Raw genomic sequence first — 16,464 nt, 5'->3', positions numbered from 1 at the left:
GAAATTTAAAAAAATGCCACATTTGCATGAGATATAATTAGAAGGCAAAAGGAGAAGAGAACTTGTCCCACTGAATAGATTATCTTTGTAGATAGCTTTGATGGGGATGAGTTAAAAGCACTAATACAATAAGATGAGCATATGTAGATGTGATACTAGCATTTTTAAGATGGAACTACAAAGCCTTTTTCTCTTTCAACAAACCCATGGAGCAGGACTATTAAATTTTAAAGCTAGTTTTATTTTAACAAATTCTAGAACTAGATACTTTCGAAGCAAAGAAATGGACTCAGACGGAGTAAGGAAGGGTGAGCTCTTTCCTGCAATCATGCTCTTGGTCTACTGACATTTAGCATTTCTCTGAAATACAGCAAACTCTACAGAGAGGAGCTTTAGCAGTCTCCTCCTTGCCACGACTGCCTGTCTGTGTTTTGTTCTTCTCAGCAGTGTCTTAATCTCCTCTCAAACTTCTGGCTCTTTGCAAGCTGTCACTGGCTTTATTCCTACCACCTCTTATTCTCTAGAAGTTTGTTCTAGATTGTGCTAATAAGACCTACCTTTAATAGTCTATGCACACCCTATCACTCCTAAAGGAGACATAATCTTTTCCTTCCTCCACAGAGTAGGAAAAAACCCTCTACAGCAGCTGTAACAAGAGTGAGAGTTTGCCTCTTTGCTACTCAGTTGCTGATTTAGGACAAATCATAACACATTATAAGTAGTAAGCACATAAAGAAAAGACGTTGAACTCTAACATATTTATGGAGCTCTAAATAATTTAGTTGAGTTAGCAAGGTATTTTTTCTTTATTTCTGTAGTTCTTACATCTGTTCAGTACATGTGAAGGGAAAGTTAATCTGTGCCATATTTCCAGGAGAGGCAGAAGAAAAAATGCTGGAATTTTTCTAAAAATGAGTACTGTGATTCTGAGTCCAAATTTGTAGGTTATATTTTTATTTAACTTATTTAACTTCTCCAAGGTGTATACATACTCTTTCACAGCATATATATGGAAATATTATTCCAATTCTGAACTTCTAAAAGTCTCCAGTTTTTTGGATGCTTGAGAAATTGATCTGGCAAACTTTTGCAAGAGAAAGAAAAACCTTGAATGAAAGCAGTCACAGAGAAAAATAACATTCCTTTTACTGGAATTTTAGTTTCATAGTTGATTCAAAGTTTAGAAGTTTGAAGCCTCTTATCTAACTATCAGCATGTTCTTACACTTCTGTTTCTTCTCCGGAAAACTGATCAATAACACCAATATTTCTAGAAGAAAAAAAAAAAAAGCATTCTTTGTGCAACTACATGGTCACTATGTTGAAGTGCTTTGTGGATAATTGTACCTTTTAAATTACTAGAGGTTTAGCTGAAGCTTTTATTGTGTTTCCATTATTTTTCTTTTCTGTGAATATCAGAAAACTCTGCTAACCTATTGTTATACCTAAAATACTGTTTGTCTTTCAGACCAAGAGATGGTAACCTCATCCAGGAACCTAGATTTTGTGTTGATGTGAAGTTTTACTGAAATCAGTGAGGACTGGCTATGTGCAAGTACCTTTGGTTGCTAGGTTGGTCGTCAACCTGATTTGCTTGAAGAAATGTTAAGAAAAAACTCAGAGAGGAACATATTCACCACACTGTTTTGCAAACAATTGTTTCAGCTCGGCTATATTTCTTGTAGATTTCTGGGATCCTGATCTTATATGGTGACAGGCACAACGTGATGTTTTGAATACTATTTTAAGAAGTTAATTAAGCATTCTACTTTATTATGTACACATTCTTATATCACAGTTCAGTTTCTATTGTGTCTGAGTGCCTCCTGTATGTACTGCATTATACAATGTAATAGCATTGGCCACATGTGATTCTTTCATCCTATCCCAAGAAGGAGTATCACATGTATAATCACTGATTTACTCTGATAGATAATGGTTTTTTTTCTTATTTTTATATATAAATGTCTGTATATGTCTGTGTAGGTATATGTAAATATTGTTCTCTGGACTGTACAGAGAAGACTAGTTCAAACAAGTGAGTTTTGCATTTGAAGGCAGCTGTGAAATTAGCACTGATCTGTAGTTCTGCAAGTTGTAGTAATTTTATTTGTTTCACAGATTTGATTGCCTAAAATTTTATTTCTGTTGTTTCCATGGCAAAATGTTCTATTAAAAAAAAAAAAAATGGTCTGAGCAGCCTTGTAACAAAAATCAGAGCAGCAGTTTGGCTGCACCTTGGTGCGCAATCTCTCCTGGGTTCTGTTAGACATGAGCAGCACTGCTCGTGCAGAGCTGTAGGCAACAAGATGAGCCCAGAACCTCTTGAATGGCTTGGCCTTGAACTTCAGCTGATACAAAATAGGACCTGATTACATAGTGCGGTGCCTTCCGCAATGTGGGCTCTTCTGAGCCTGCAGAGACAGCTCTGAATCTTTCAAAGGAGACTTCTTGTGAACAGACTCTTTGGGAGCAATTTGTGCACAGGCAGAGTGCTCGACTTGGTGAGGATATTGGATGCTGAGAAAAACAACTTCATCTTTCTTTGGTGAAAATCTAATTTACAACAACCTGCTTAAGCTTAGAAGTTCTTGCTGAATTTTTGCATAGTGCAAGTTTGAATAGTGAAGCCAAGTTCATTCTGATTCCAAGAAACTGAAATTTCTTGGAAGTCAGGAAATTTAGGCTTCTCCTATCAAAGCTGAAATATGCATTTCTGCATACATATTCCTTATACATTTTCTGTCATTCCTGACTTCTACAATCAGTTAACTCATCTTTGACCATTATGCAATACAGATATATACAGAAAAGAGATAATTTATAACTAGACAAAGCTCATAATGGGTCTCATGAGCTTGCGTTAGGGACAGGTGTCCTTTAACTTGCTTCAGTCTCAGCCTCGTGTATGATAACCCAATAAATTGTTGCAAAGCCAAATAATGTGCTTTGACTTTGTCTTTTTCTTTAGTGTTCTCCTTCACTTTTAGTTTCTTTCTTTTTTTTTTTTTGTTTTTGTCCACTTTACTAACTTTCTGGCCACCTGACAACACTTCCTGCTTATTATTCTTCACCCTCTTGAACTCTGCATTGAGATTTGCATCCATGAACAGTGAGTACAAACAAAGTGCAGCATTTTGTACCCTTTATGCAGTGACCTCCTACCAAAGTGATTAAGTCCAACATAATACAATGGGGAAGCAGACCCAGGGAATACTATTAAGACAAGTAAAGTCTTCTTAATCACTTCTTATTGGCCTCCTTTACAGCTAAATGAATTGTGTGGGCACTCAGATTTGTTTATATGGAGATGTACAAAGAAGACCCATTCAGCAGACAGTAGTTAAATTGGAGTATGTCTTCAGTGCACATTTGGTTCCAGAATAGTTGGACAAAATTATGAGTTAGTAGTGGCTGCTCAGTATAGAAGACCTTTGGTTGGAGAATGTATTTATTAACACAGAAATAAACCTTGTCCCGTAGCTGTAGAAACAAACAAACAAAAAGTGTAATCTCTTGAAATTAGGCTACTGACTATCTAGTCTCCCTGTAGCAAGAACAGCCCCATTTCAGGGGCTATTAAGAAGAGACATTCATGAATCTCAGTGATTTATTGTAGTTTTCATCACATACAATCCTTTCCTTTTCTTAAAAAATGAATATGCAGCACATAGATGCCAGCTGCAGCTCTGAATGGTGGATTTGGATCTGTGGATCTGAAAGTCGGATCCTACAGCCCCAGGCAGCTTCACAACCCACTCCAGGACCTTTCCTTTTCCCCCCTCTATGTAGCTCCAGCTACTGTAGTCAGTGCTCAGCTTAGCTCTTTCAAGGCTCCTAGTTCTCCACATGGTTTGTACCTGAAAGTAGGTAGTCCAAATTGCTTTTTGGATATTTTGAGTCTAGAATTCTGCTTATTGAGACACAGCTGTATTTTAGGAGTAAGAGCTGACTTTTGAGTCTTGCACTGGACATAATCAAGGTACTAATTATTATCATCATCATTAACACAATTTAACTGCAGGAAAAAGAGCTATGTATTTTCAAACTACAATAACATAAAGCCAGAGAGGGAGACAATTAAAGTAAAACATAAATGAAAACTGTAGCTGACAGCATTCTAAAAAAAATAACCTAACCACTCTTCACCAATACATGTGTGTGTGTGTGTATGTGTGCACACACAGAGATGATACCATACCTCACACAGGACTGTCATTGTCTATTCATTCATTAGAGGTAATTATTTTTAATTTTTGTCCCTACTGACCTGTAGGCAGATGGTTAGCATGAATACCATTTTTATCTGGACACCAGATCTGGCCAGACCGCAATCTGTTGGGTTTGATCACTAAACTGGCAGCTGCATTACAGACCTGCTCTTTTCTCTTTTTGTCTCTGGGGACTGCAGATTGGATGCACTGAATGTGAACTTCTGCAAAACATGGGGCTTTTTGTCATTTTCACTTTGCTTTCTTTTTATGACCATCCGGTAAATGTCAGTACAGTTAAAAGCTGATTGAATCAAACCATACCAAAAAAGCAATTTTAGCTACAAAATTATTTTTCACTTATATAAAAAGCAAGAAAGTAAATGAGGCTTTAAAGAGCAAATATACATGTGTATGCTAATATGAAAAGGTAATTTAATGAATTCTAAGTTGGAGTCAAAAAAATCTACATATGCACACTATTCTTATTATCTAAAAAAACAGGACAGTGTGTTTGTGGACACATTTCTGAAAAGGACCAAAGGACACAGTAATTTTTTTAATTCTGTGGTTTGCACATGGAAAATTTGTATGATCAGTAATACCAAGCATTTCTGTGTGACGTAATTGCACGATATACAAAACTAGACAGAGATTTTTGTCTCAACCTTATGTCCTTGCTCTCACAAAGACTTGAGAATGTGTCTAACTTTAAACATATGAGCAATATCCTTATGTTAAACACATTGTATACACTATACTTATTACATTTTTTCTAAGCATGTGTGCAAATCTCAATTGCATCAGAGTTATTTTTACTTTCTTTTGCTAGTCCTTAGTTTGGCAAAATTATCTAAAGCATAATGGAAGTTCTGCCTGAGTAAAGACTGAAATATCCTCTTTATCTGCTCTCTACTCAGATGAAATAAAAGAAAAAATCTGTTTTAAACATACTGATTACTACATTCAATTTAAAACTGTCAGAATTACTTAAATAATTTGTAGCTTAATGTAAAAGACATCTATTGATCACAGCAAGCAGTTGTCCTCCCTTTATAAGATGCCAGTGATGTCAAATCCAGATTTGCTCTACTGTGGCTGTCTGATGTTTGTCACAGGACAGGGATGCATGTAAATACTTCTCACAACACAATGAATTTCACTTGTTACCAGCGGGCTGTGCCACAAGTAGAATTCAGAGACAAGGTCTGTAATCTTATAGTACAACCTCCTGTTTTATTTCTACTTAAGCAACATTTAACTTTTATCAAACTGTCATTTACCTTACCTACTTTTAAAACTTATCTCTGGGTTCCAGTGTTGCATACATAGGGAGATATGAATTAAATAAAATTACATGTAGTTAAATGCCATCAGAAAGAATAACTTCCCAGACACTTTTTTTTATTTCCACACTGGTGACTATTTAACTGTGACCCCAATAGACTATTATGGTTCCTCTAGTTTGACGTAGGAAAAGAAGCTGGATTTTTGTCTTGCTCAAGAGACTGCTTATGCATTTTTCATTTTAATATCATAGATTAAAATGTTTAAGCAGCATAAGGAACAGCACCCTACAAAGTCTTTTTTGTGTGTTACAGTCAGATGCGCTTTCACTTAGTGCTCCCCCCTGACACTTTTCTGGCCAGTTGTACAGCTTCAGTAGGAGGGGCAGAGAAGATGCCAAATCCAGATCTTGCACTTCCCAGGCAATCACTGTACTTCCTAGAGAAAAGATTATTTTTCCTCCTGTTAGACATCTGCCTCAGATGGGGAATCAGTTTGACATAGGCTGGTGAGTAAATATCTAACAAGAAAACGGTGAGTTCAGGTACCTAGCTAGTGAGTTTACCTACATAATTTTGCTCTCCTGGCTCTCTCTCAGTTTGTTATTTGTCTCATTTTTAGAAAAGTTAGGTGTCAGAATGACTTCCTTCATTATAAATGAAAAGAAAGAGGTATTTTTAGAAGGTGGTTTATATCCTTTAACTCTCCACTCTGCAAATCCAATTCTTTCTGGTCCTATACCATATGAGAGAATTAAAGATTCAGCAATGAGATGTCCCCATCCTCACTAACAATCCAGTGCAGATTGCTGGGTTGCATGACAAAAGTGTGTGTGAAATAAGATAGGCAAAAATAGATGGCACAAAGGAATTTAAGGCTTCATTAAGCATCATTGTGGTGATTACACAAGGGAATGTGTGCGACAATGATTAATCTTAATGAAAATATTCTCTCCGTGATGGTGGAAATAGATCCATATGAAAGGTTATTCACAGACCAGTAAAGACAGCACACACTCATTATGTCCTGGATGATTGAACCAGTCCTGTGCTTTCAAAGCTGTTTTTAAGGTCAGCAGTCGGCTTTAACAATGTATTTCAAGTGCTGGGAATATGTAAGATAGACCTATTATGAGAGCTGCATATTTTATGTTTCCAAGGATGGGCTTGAATGCCAAGAGCTTGTGCAGGTGGTGTCAGAGCAGCATGGCTGGACTTTCCCAACCAGGTGAAATGGTGCACACAGACTTAGCAGAAGATGCAAAGATATGTACTGCCAAACACATGACAGTCACCCATATTCTGCTTACAGGATTTGGCATTGAGAGCCAGCAATCTTTTCCAATGTTTCAGCAAATCTTCAATACCTGCCAACTTTTAAAATTCAGAAGTGGACCCTGCCTCTCCAGCTGCTATGTCCTAGGCAAACAGAAACATCTACCGACTCTGACTCACACCCGAATCGTGACACACACCCGAATTGTGTTGGATTTGCTGTGTAAGTGCAGATAAGCTGGCTGGTGTGCAGACTGCATATTCAAATGCATCCTGGTGTATCAGAGTCACTGCACACGTGAGACAGGATTGCTCCTTGCTTGCACGCTAGTCTTACGCCCAGGATTCAGAGATGTTCGGTAGGTAGGGAGAAAACATGCAAATGTTATAGTGTTGGCAAGAATACAAATCATGTAGCAGATCACACACCAGAAGCTTTCCAAGTATTTCTGGAAACAGGAATTTTTCTTTTCTTCTCCTTTTTCAGGGGAGGAAATGGCACTTTTTCAAAATAGAATGTTTCATTGTCGTATAAGATCATAAATTCTTTGACTGTTTTTGACCCCCAATATGTCTAACAAAATGAAACTCATCTAAGACACAACCCTTTTTTGGAGGTTTTCAACCTGAGAAGCAATATTTTCACAAAGTTTGAAGTCATTTCAGGCAAGGAGAGAGGAGACAAAACTGTGTTCACCCTTAGGTGTAGCAGCAACGATTGCTACTCTTGTATTGTAGTAATAAGCCTTCAGAAGTAGTCTATGACATAGCCTTCACCTCTTCTTTTGCGTGCTCCTTTGCTGTTTGCAATCAAATGCCCTAAAGTCACACTTTCAAACACTAGAGCTTGAACTGTAATCTGTTTTTTTTAGCAGCTCTCTAACTTCTCTGGCACTGATTACTCTCACACCATGCTGATTATTGATCACTCACAAAATGCCCTGCATTTGCTTGCATTACCCTCTGCAAGGCATCATAACGACCCCACTCCCCAACCCCTTCTTGCTACTTGTCCCAGGACATCTCCTGAGATGCAAAAATATTCGTGGGACCCTTCCTCTCAGCCAAATCACCGCTGGCACTGGGGGGCTCATGCCATTTGTACCACACACCTCTGCAGGCTGACAGGCAGCGACTTCCAGGCGGAGATGTACACAAGTGACCTCACCTCCCGATCCGCTCCCTCGGACCCCACATGCCAGGAGAGCCAGTCATCGCCCCTCCTGGCTTGGCAATCTTTTGTGCAGCTCATATTTTGCAACAGCTGGTAAAGTTCGACTTGCTGTCACATGAAAGGGAGAAAGCAGACGAGAGAGAGGGCGGCAAGCCGAAATGTGGGGGTGTTCAGGAAAAAAGGGGGAAAGAAAGAGGAAATTCATTAAATGAAAGTCTGGCTGCTGCAAAATCTTTTAGTACATTAACCCAGCATGGGGTCTGAATCTGTAGTGTAAGAGCCCGGCTGTGTCCTCTGTTGCTTCATTACTATTTTATTGATTTCAGAGGGGAATATAAATCCAGGGCAGCCTGCCTGCCTTAGCAAAACACAGGGCTGCCAAAGTTAGTGTGCTAAAAGGAGGGAAATTTTGGAATCAAAGCTGAGAGAAAATGAGTCTAAAATGTACTGTAGTTTGTCTAAAAGGCAAAAAAGGCTCATCTCCATTTTAAATTATGCCACGCTATCATTTTCGCCTTTTCCAAAGAAAGTGGGGAAGGCACAATATAAAACTTCCTTTACACAGAGAAAGCAGCAGCTTGAACCAAAGTGATTGCATAGTTTCCCTAAAAAACACAGTTTGCTATCTCTGAAATCGCTTAGCACAAGGGGAATTTATTCTTACTGCTAAAAGCAAATACCAGCAGATATCCAGTGCAGAGGTCCCCCAGATAGGAAGTGTCATAAATTGGTATTATATTATAATTGGTATTATATTATAATTGGTCTTATAAACTGGATGATTTCAGAAGGCTCATTGCCCAGCTCGAGGGCTGCAGTTGAAGAGAGGGTTTCTGCCAGTTTATCATCCTTACACCCCTGGTTACACCCCTGTCCTGGGAGCACTGAGCTCCCATGTCGAACTGAGAACCGAATTCCTCTGCTGCTCACTAATCAGTGCATCATCCTTGCAGCCACTTAGTCTGGTCCTAGATACACAAAAAAAACTTAACATCCAGATTGCTACAAGAAAGTGAAGGGCGTCTGGCATTTTGACACCGAACACTGATAGTTTTGTGAACATGTGCATGAGTTTTTCTGTGGAAAGGAATGCAGAATTAGAGGAGTCCTTGTGGCTACTGAACTGGAGGTAAGTACAGTATTTTCTAGCAGTCGTTAACCTCTTTACCCTCTGCCTTTGCTCCAGATGTTTCCTTTCCTTCCTCAAACTTCTAAATGAAGTAGCAGCATGTGAGAAAACCTGCAACAGGAGAAACTGGAAAAATCCAACATACAAACAGCATTGTGTTATGTTGGGGCCAACGCTCACATCTCAGCAAATACAAGTACATGAAATTTTATGTTTTTATTTAGAAATGTAGCACAGGCGCAGTGCCAGTCCCAACTGGTTATGGCAGTGCACCTTTTACCATCAGGACTAAAACTGTTCCTTCATAAGACCGAGCAAAACCCTGTAGCAGGCTCATATGGAATAAAAGAGCTCTCCAACAACATCTCATTTTGTCTTCTAACAGGTTTAAGACCTGAATGTTTAAAAACCCTTTGGAAATATTTGTTTTTCTTAATTGAGGTACTGGCAGTCTTACAAGTGCACATCCATTTTTTAACCTGGCCAAAAGCTTGGTCTCATCTACTTCCCTATGTTCCACTGTTTAATCACAAAGCTGCATGGAAAAACATTTTGCTGCTTCTGTTTTGAATTTCCCATCTTTTATACCTCCTTATACTTCCTTATTCCAGGAAACAGAAGAGAAGTTCCTATTCATCTTCCCTGGACTTTTCTTTGTTTTCAGACCATTCTGATTTTCAGATCACATTTTTTCATCATGTGGTATCCTGATTTGTGTCTATTTAAAATACCTACCCTATTACTTTTTTGTAAGAATTTTTTTCTTTTTAGGTTCTTGATCATTACTATTGATTTTCCTCAGACTCCCTTGATTTTGCAGTAACATTTTGGAGACAGAAGAGAAGGAGAGGAAGAGAAGAGACCCTAGCTTTTGAATTGCTCCCTGGAGGACCCTGTCTTTCTCCTTCAACTATGTAGGAAACCACACTGACATCTTATGAGATTTCTTCCCTACGGCTGTACGTGAGCAGAGGTTGGTATTGATCAGTATAAAATGATGCCCAAAAAAACATAACGGCAGAAGATAAAAAACAGAAAAGCCTCCCAAAAATACCAGGCTGAATTAACTAGGCCCTGCCAAGAGTTGTGCATCGATAAACTCCAAATAAAAGTAATAAAAAGTATGTATATACATTCCCTATTGCATATTTTAACATATCATTTTTAAGAGCTATTAAAATAAAACCATGCAGAAAAAATGCATTAATAAAAGATAATTTAATTTAAAAAGTCTGTAAAAATTAAACAAGTTTAAGTAGACTGTATTAAAATAAGTTAAAATTACATAGCAAGTAGCAAAATAATTTTGTAAATAATTTTGTTTCCACAGAAATCCCACACAAAATTGAAAATACAAATTAGCATAACTTTGTAACTATTGTTCTGGCCCTCATTAATACATCATGTGATATGACAAAAGATAGAGAAATTCCATTGTTTTTATGCACAAAATGTACCTAATAGCTCATTTAATCCAGCTGTTCCCATATTATTCCATTAGTTTTCTCCACCTCTAGAGTATATAAAAAAAATATAGTGATGGCTGTAAAAAATGTAAAAGGTATGTAAACTTTTAAAATGTATGTAAACTTTTAAAAAATAAAAAAAATTTGAAGCTAAAAAGTCTGCAGAAAGATCTTCTGAATATTCCATTAGTTTTCTCCACCTCTAGAGTATATAAAAAAAATATAGTGATGGCTGTAAAAAATGTAAAAGGTATGTAAACTTTTAAAATGTATGTAAACTTTTAAAAAATAAAAAAAATTTGAAGCTAAAAAGTCTGCAGAAAGATATCTTCTGAATATGTCTTCCTATTCTTTCTTTAAATCTTACTCATTTTCTTATCCCTCTTTTTTTTTATTTCCCCTTAAATTTTGGGCACACAAGTTGTCTAGCTTGAGAATTCATTACTTTCAGGAAGTTCATATAAGCTGGGTGTTTCAAAGATGCTCACTTGAAGAGCCAAATTTGCTATTAAGGAAATAACTAAGTTATTTTGAAAATGCTATTTTAAAAATCAGGTTGCAAAGCTTAGATTCATTAATACATAAATATGTCTGAATAAAGAAAAAGTTACTGAAAACCCAAAGGACTTTGGACATTGAATTTTAATCATTAGAACCTGAATTGCCAGTTTAGCTAAGAGAGGAAGTGGAAACATGTTTTCAAATCTTTATTTATTTCCTAAATATGTATTTTACTTGTTTGAAACATACAGAGTTGTGCTCATTAAGTTCTGATCTTTTTCCTATACATAAGAATATTGGCATTTATTATTGTTGTTCATAATGAAACCTCAGTGAGACCCCTGGAAAGGGTCAGCTGTAAGTATAAAAATTCTGTTTTGAAAGGCTGTATGTGCCAAACAAGGTCTATTTCCTGGCTAATTACATGAAAAACCGCACACAATGGCGCTCTCCTGTGTAACTCGCACAACACTGCAATTCATCATGGACATTGGCCGTGCATTTGACACTTTCCAGTATGAACTGTGATATCCGAGACCTAAAAGAGGCAGAGACTGAACGTGGGATTAAAACAAACAAAAATGAGCCCTCCCCAAATTTGCACCAAGCTGTGAATGCAGAGCAAGCTACAGTCAAATACTAAAAGTCAGTGCAATTAAGTATACCCGATCCCGATAAGGAGAAGGACATTCCTTATTTTTTCATAAGTTTCCTCTTTCTTTTCCACTGGGAATCATCTTGGCAACTCAAGCCCTAGAGTGAAGCCTATAAACCGCTGGTGTTTAGTGACCATCTGCACCAGTAGTTCCATTATCTGAGGCTGGAGATTGATTTTCCTTTTCCTTGCATGTTCACTTACCCTAATGCCCCAGAGTCTGCAATGGAGCCAGCAGCATATAATGCAAAGACAGCTTTTAAGACATCAAAAGTGAAATCATCAGCAGTATCATTATACTCTGAATCTTTTGTAGTAGCTTTTTGTCTAATCCTATTGTAACAGGAATCCACCGATGGTGGCTAGGCCCCTCCTTTACGAAGCTTAAGTGCAGAGCTCAGAGGTGCTTTGCTTTTCTCAGAGGAAGGTGCATAGGTCCACCCTATAGAAACAACGGCTCTGTTGCGAACAGGGACCAGTATTATGTACGTTGATTTCATACCGGACCAGTAACTCAGCAAGCAACAGGGGACGCTAATTCAGATTTGGAGGCTGGAAACCAGCAGAAGGTTATCTAAAAGAGTACCAGACCTCAACAAATATTTTTAGTGGCATGAATAGTACATTCAAAGTTGGGTCAAGTAGTATTGCTGTTCCTAAGCCTTTGCCAGTGATTACTGTAATTCCTCTTAGGAAATGTTTCTTTTCTCCCTCATTGATGTGTCAAAGGCCCACACAAAAACCAGGGGAAATGAACTCATTAATTGACCATATAGGAGGAGAGCTGAAACTGGTCGGGCACAAAGGCCAGGTTCTGAAAAGGGCTTGGCATGCAGCGGCTGCCATTGTTTCCAGAAAACTGGTCTTAGCAGGACCTGCCGGATGCCAAGGTTTTTAAGAATCTGGCCACTTATTTAGGTGCCTAAATGGGATCTGAATCCCGCAGATCTGTCTCTTTGTATCTAGTCAGTTTGACTATTTAGACATTGCCTTTTTTTTGCCCCCCAAGAAAACCCCACAAAACAAAATCATGTGAACAGAGAAGTGCTTGGCCTTTCAAAACCTTAGACAGTGCTCCCCTTTAAGAGCCTGGTAAGAAAGCAAATCTCCCTCCTGTCAGTGCCAGAGTAGAACTAGAGAGTACATTCTACAAACCTCAGACTCTCAAACTGTTTTTGTTTTCACCACTTTTGAGGCTATAAAGACACCTGTGTGTCTATAAAGACTATACAGGTAAAAATACACAAGAAAACAGATATCATTATTATGCCATTGTTCATACTGTGTATTCAAAATGCACTCTTCATCCATGGTCTACTGCTCTATCAGAGAATCATCCATTGGAAATATACATTACTGTACCTCCATACTATCTCTATGAGGTAGATGTATGATAATATTTCTATTTAATGATGGAAATTATAAACGTTAGTGGAAAAACAACAAAAAATTTGGCTTTAGACTTGTTCAACATTTAAAGTCTAAATAAGAGTTATGAATCTTAATGCATTCCTGAGTTTGGACCTTCATCCACAAAATCCTGTAGGAACCCAACTCATATTAAAATGTTATTTTCTGCATTTGCATACAAAATATAGGCTCTCATAACCTACCCTCTGAGGCTGCCCATGCAGTACAGCACTAAAGGACTGAAGGAACCTCTTTTTATTGAAGTTCCCAAGGTGCCTAAAAATCTATTCTCATATTTATTCCCATAAACATATCCATATTAGCACTAAGTGATTGATGCCCTGATTCTTAAAGACTTTTGCATTCCACGTTCTGCTTGAAATCATGGCTATTAATGTATTAAGTATCTTTTAGCATGTTGCAGGGTAACTCATGCCTGTAACTGATTAAGATTCATAATTAGGTTTTCCTCCAGTTTTCTCTTCACAATGTGACCTAGTGATGTTTTCAGAGAACAGGGAACCTAAGCTCAATTCATTCCCCCATCTCTGAAGTTAGAAAGTGCTTTTCCTATCACCTTCCTACTTTAACCATAGGTACCAAAAGACACTGCTGTCTGCGCCTGAAGTTCATATAATTGGGCCAGACAGAACAGGAGTGATCAGTGTTCAAAACACCCAAAAAGTTAGTGGGAACCAGTGCTTCTGGTCCAGTGAATGTCTAAAGCCTCCTAAATCAGGAGCAAAGGTGCAGCTCAGATCCAGATCTATGGCTATTGCCTCTGCCAGCAATATATTTTCTCTACATTCTTTCCTACATCATAAGAACAAAAGGGGAATGCACTTAAATTGAAAGGCAACTTCAACTTTTTTTTTTTTGTTGATAAAGAGGAAATATTTCATTTTTAGGAAATATGAGTTATCTGTGGAACTCATAGCCACAGGATGTTAAGATCAGGAACATAACAGGATTTTTGAGAAGATTAAACATCTGAATGGTGACTAGAAACATCACAGATGCATCAGACGAGATAAATAATACATAAGGGTTGTAAAAGTGCAAGCTACAGGGTGCATGCTAACTGCTAACTAATAAGAATTAGAGGAAAAAAAAATCTTGCACTCTGGGAGGGGAGTGGCATAATTGACCATTGATTTTCTTGTACCTTTGTCTGAAGCATTAAGCATTGGTCACTGTCAAAGAAGAGATGCTAGGCTAAGTAGACCTCATTCAGTTTGATTATTACTTTGGCAACAAAATACAAGTAGAGTAAACCAGCTTTTTCTTTTTAAATAGATACTTCTGTAGCAAAGAAAAACAGTAGCTACACAATGCCTAAGTCAATGAAATGAAATTCCATAGGCTTGTGAAAAAAAATATTTTGATTTTGCCATGAAATTTTTTTCTGACAGGCAAAGGCAGGAAAGAGTTTTCGTTTATTGAGCTTCCAGTTTTTTCCTGGTTTTGAAATGGAAGAAAATCAAGAACTTTCAAAGAGTGACAAGGTTATTCAACCATCTGATTTGGAGCAGATATTTAAACCTAGATCCCCAATATCCTGCCTGAGTGCTTTAAGTACAATTTCTTGTGTCAGAGCTCTTCTCCTTCCATTAATATTTAAACACTGGCATATACTAATGAAATGTTTATGACAAATTTAAGTGAAAAAACATTAAAACCCCCTTTGATTAAATAATAAAAGATCATCTTTTTTTTAGAAATATATTTAGTGCCAATTATCTACTGTTTATCAGTGAGTTTTGGGTTTTTTGTTTTAATCAAATCCCATGCTTTTCCTGTTTTCTCCCTTTTTATGTTTGTTGAAACTTGTACTATTCTACAACACAACATTTCTTGCAAGAACATTACATCCCTTCAGAAAATGCCTAACAAATTGTACTGGTATTATCACACATCTTCATTCATAGAATTAATATGTAGAATTTAGGCTATAAAGGAGAGTATTTTCTTTCCTTTGTTCAAATCCTGATCCCATTTATTTTAAGAATATAGGAGGCAATTAAGTGATCTAGTCAGATAATATTTTATAGTTATTACTGTAGAGACCAGTAACTTGTATCTGAATAAAGCACTTCTTTTGGCAAGGTTTACAGCCTTTATCTGAAGCACTCGGGAAACACAGAATCCACTAGCAGTTTGTTCCAATGGTTAACCATCCCGTCAGAAACGTGTCTTCTTTCTCATATGAAAAGTATTAACACATGCAGACGAGATGAGATAGCCTATTATTATGGCAAACTCCAGTACTCATCGAGTTAGAAAATGGGGGGTTTAGGTGTGTAAAAAAATGAAATCTGAATTCTGTCTTCTTAAAATGTAGAATACATGAGAACAAGTGGTGTAGAAAGAATTATTTTTTCCTATGAAACAGTCTTTTACACTAGAAAATGATTAATGAATTAATAGCAAGCGAATGGATCGTGTGGCTAATGAGGTCTCAGAAATTCTAGTAACACCGCTTGACTTACATATATCTACTGTCTATGTTTTCAGCAGTATAGACATTGATGAACAGCATGTATGAACTTAACTTATAGAGACTCTCACCCGTGTGTAGGCTTTATAGACATTCATTAGCATGGGGAAAGTGTCATACATATTTCACATCAGATTCTTCCCTCAAACACAAGGTCCTGAGAAACAGAGGATGCTTACACTAGACAACCTACAAGAAGGATTTATCCTTTTGTCATTACATAAAAAAGAGTAGATGGGAAAACAACTAATTCCCCAATAGTTACAGCAAGGGTCTTAATACAATTGCTTGGCTCTTGTTCTCATTTACACCTAGTAATAAGAAGGAACATGGATGAGAGCAAAGTTAGTTATATTCACACTCAGGTCTCTCCCCCTTGCCAGACCGCAGTGAAGTTGCTGTAGTGTAAATGTCAGTTGTGTGGTTTGATTTCATACTCTGCTGCCCACAGACAACCACATCAAAATAAATATGCATGCTATGGAGAATAGCACTTTCCCCTTTGTGAATTCCACAAATGTTGCTTGGCTGGTTTTCTAATCCCGTGGCTGTATATTTTTTGCAGATTGGGAGGGAAAAGTTCCTGAGCCTCTCATGGCTTCACCTTACATCTAACGGGCAGGGAAACCTTGACTCAATCATCTACTTAGATCATGGAGGTCTTATAGTAAATTGGCAAGCTGTCCTTCATCCCAGCAGATGACAGCGCACAGTGCTCTTGCATTTCACAGCACCCCCGATTCTTCGTTGTGAATGTCTTTGCTATGCCAGCTCTGATTTATAAAGTAGTATGCAGGCAGCTGTCTGTTTATATACACGTGGGCTAAAATTGATCCAGAACAATTTTCTTGTGACTTTGGC

Source organism: Aptenodytes forsteri, unplaced genomic scaffold (genome assembly GCF_000699145.1).
Source record: "Aptenodytes forsteri isolate BGI_AS27 unplaced genomic scaffold, ASM69914v1 Scaffold94, whole genome shotgun sequence".
Taxonomy (NCBI): domain Eukaryota; kingdom Metazoa; phylum Chordata; class Aves; order Sphenisciformes; family Spheniscidae; genus Aptenodytes; species Aptenodytes forsteri.
Note: the sequence above shows the minus strand (reverse complement) of the source record.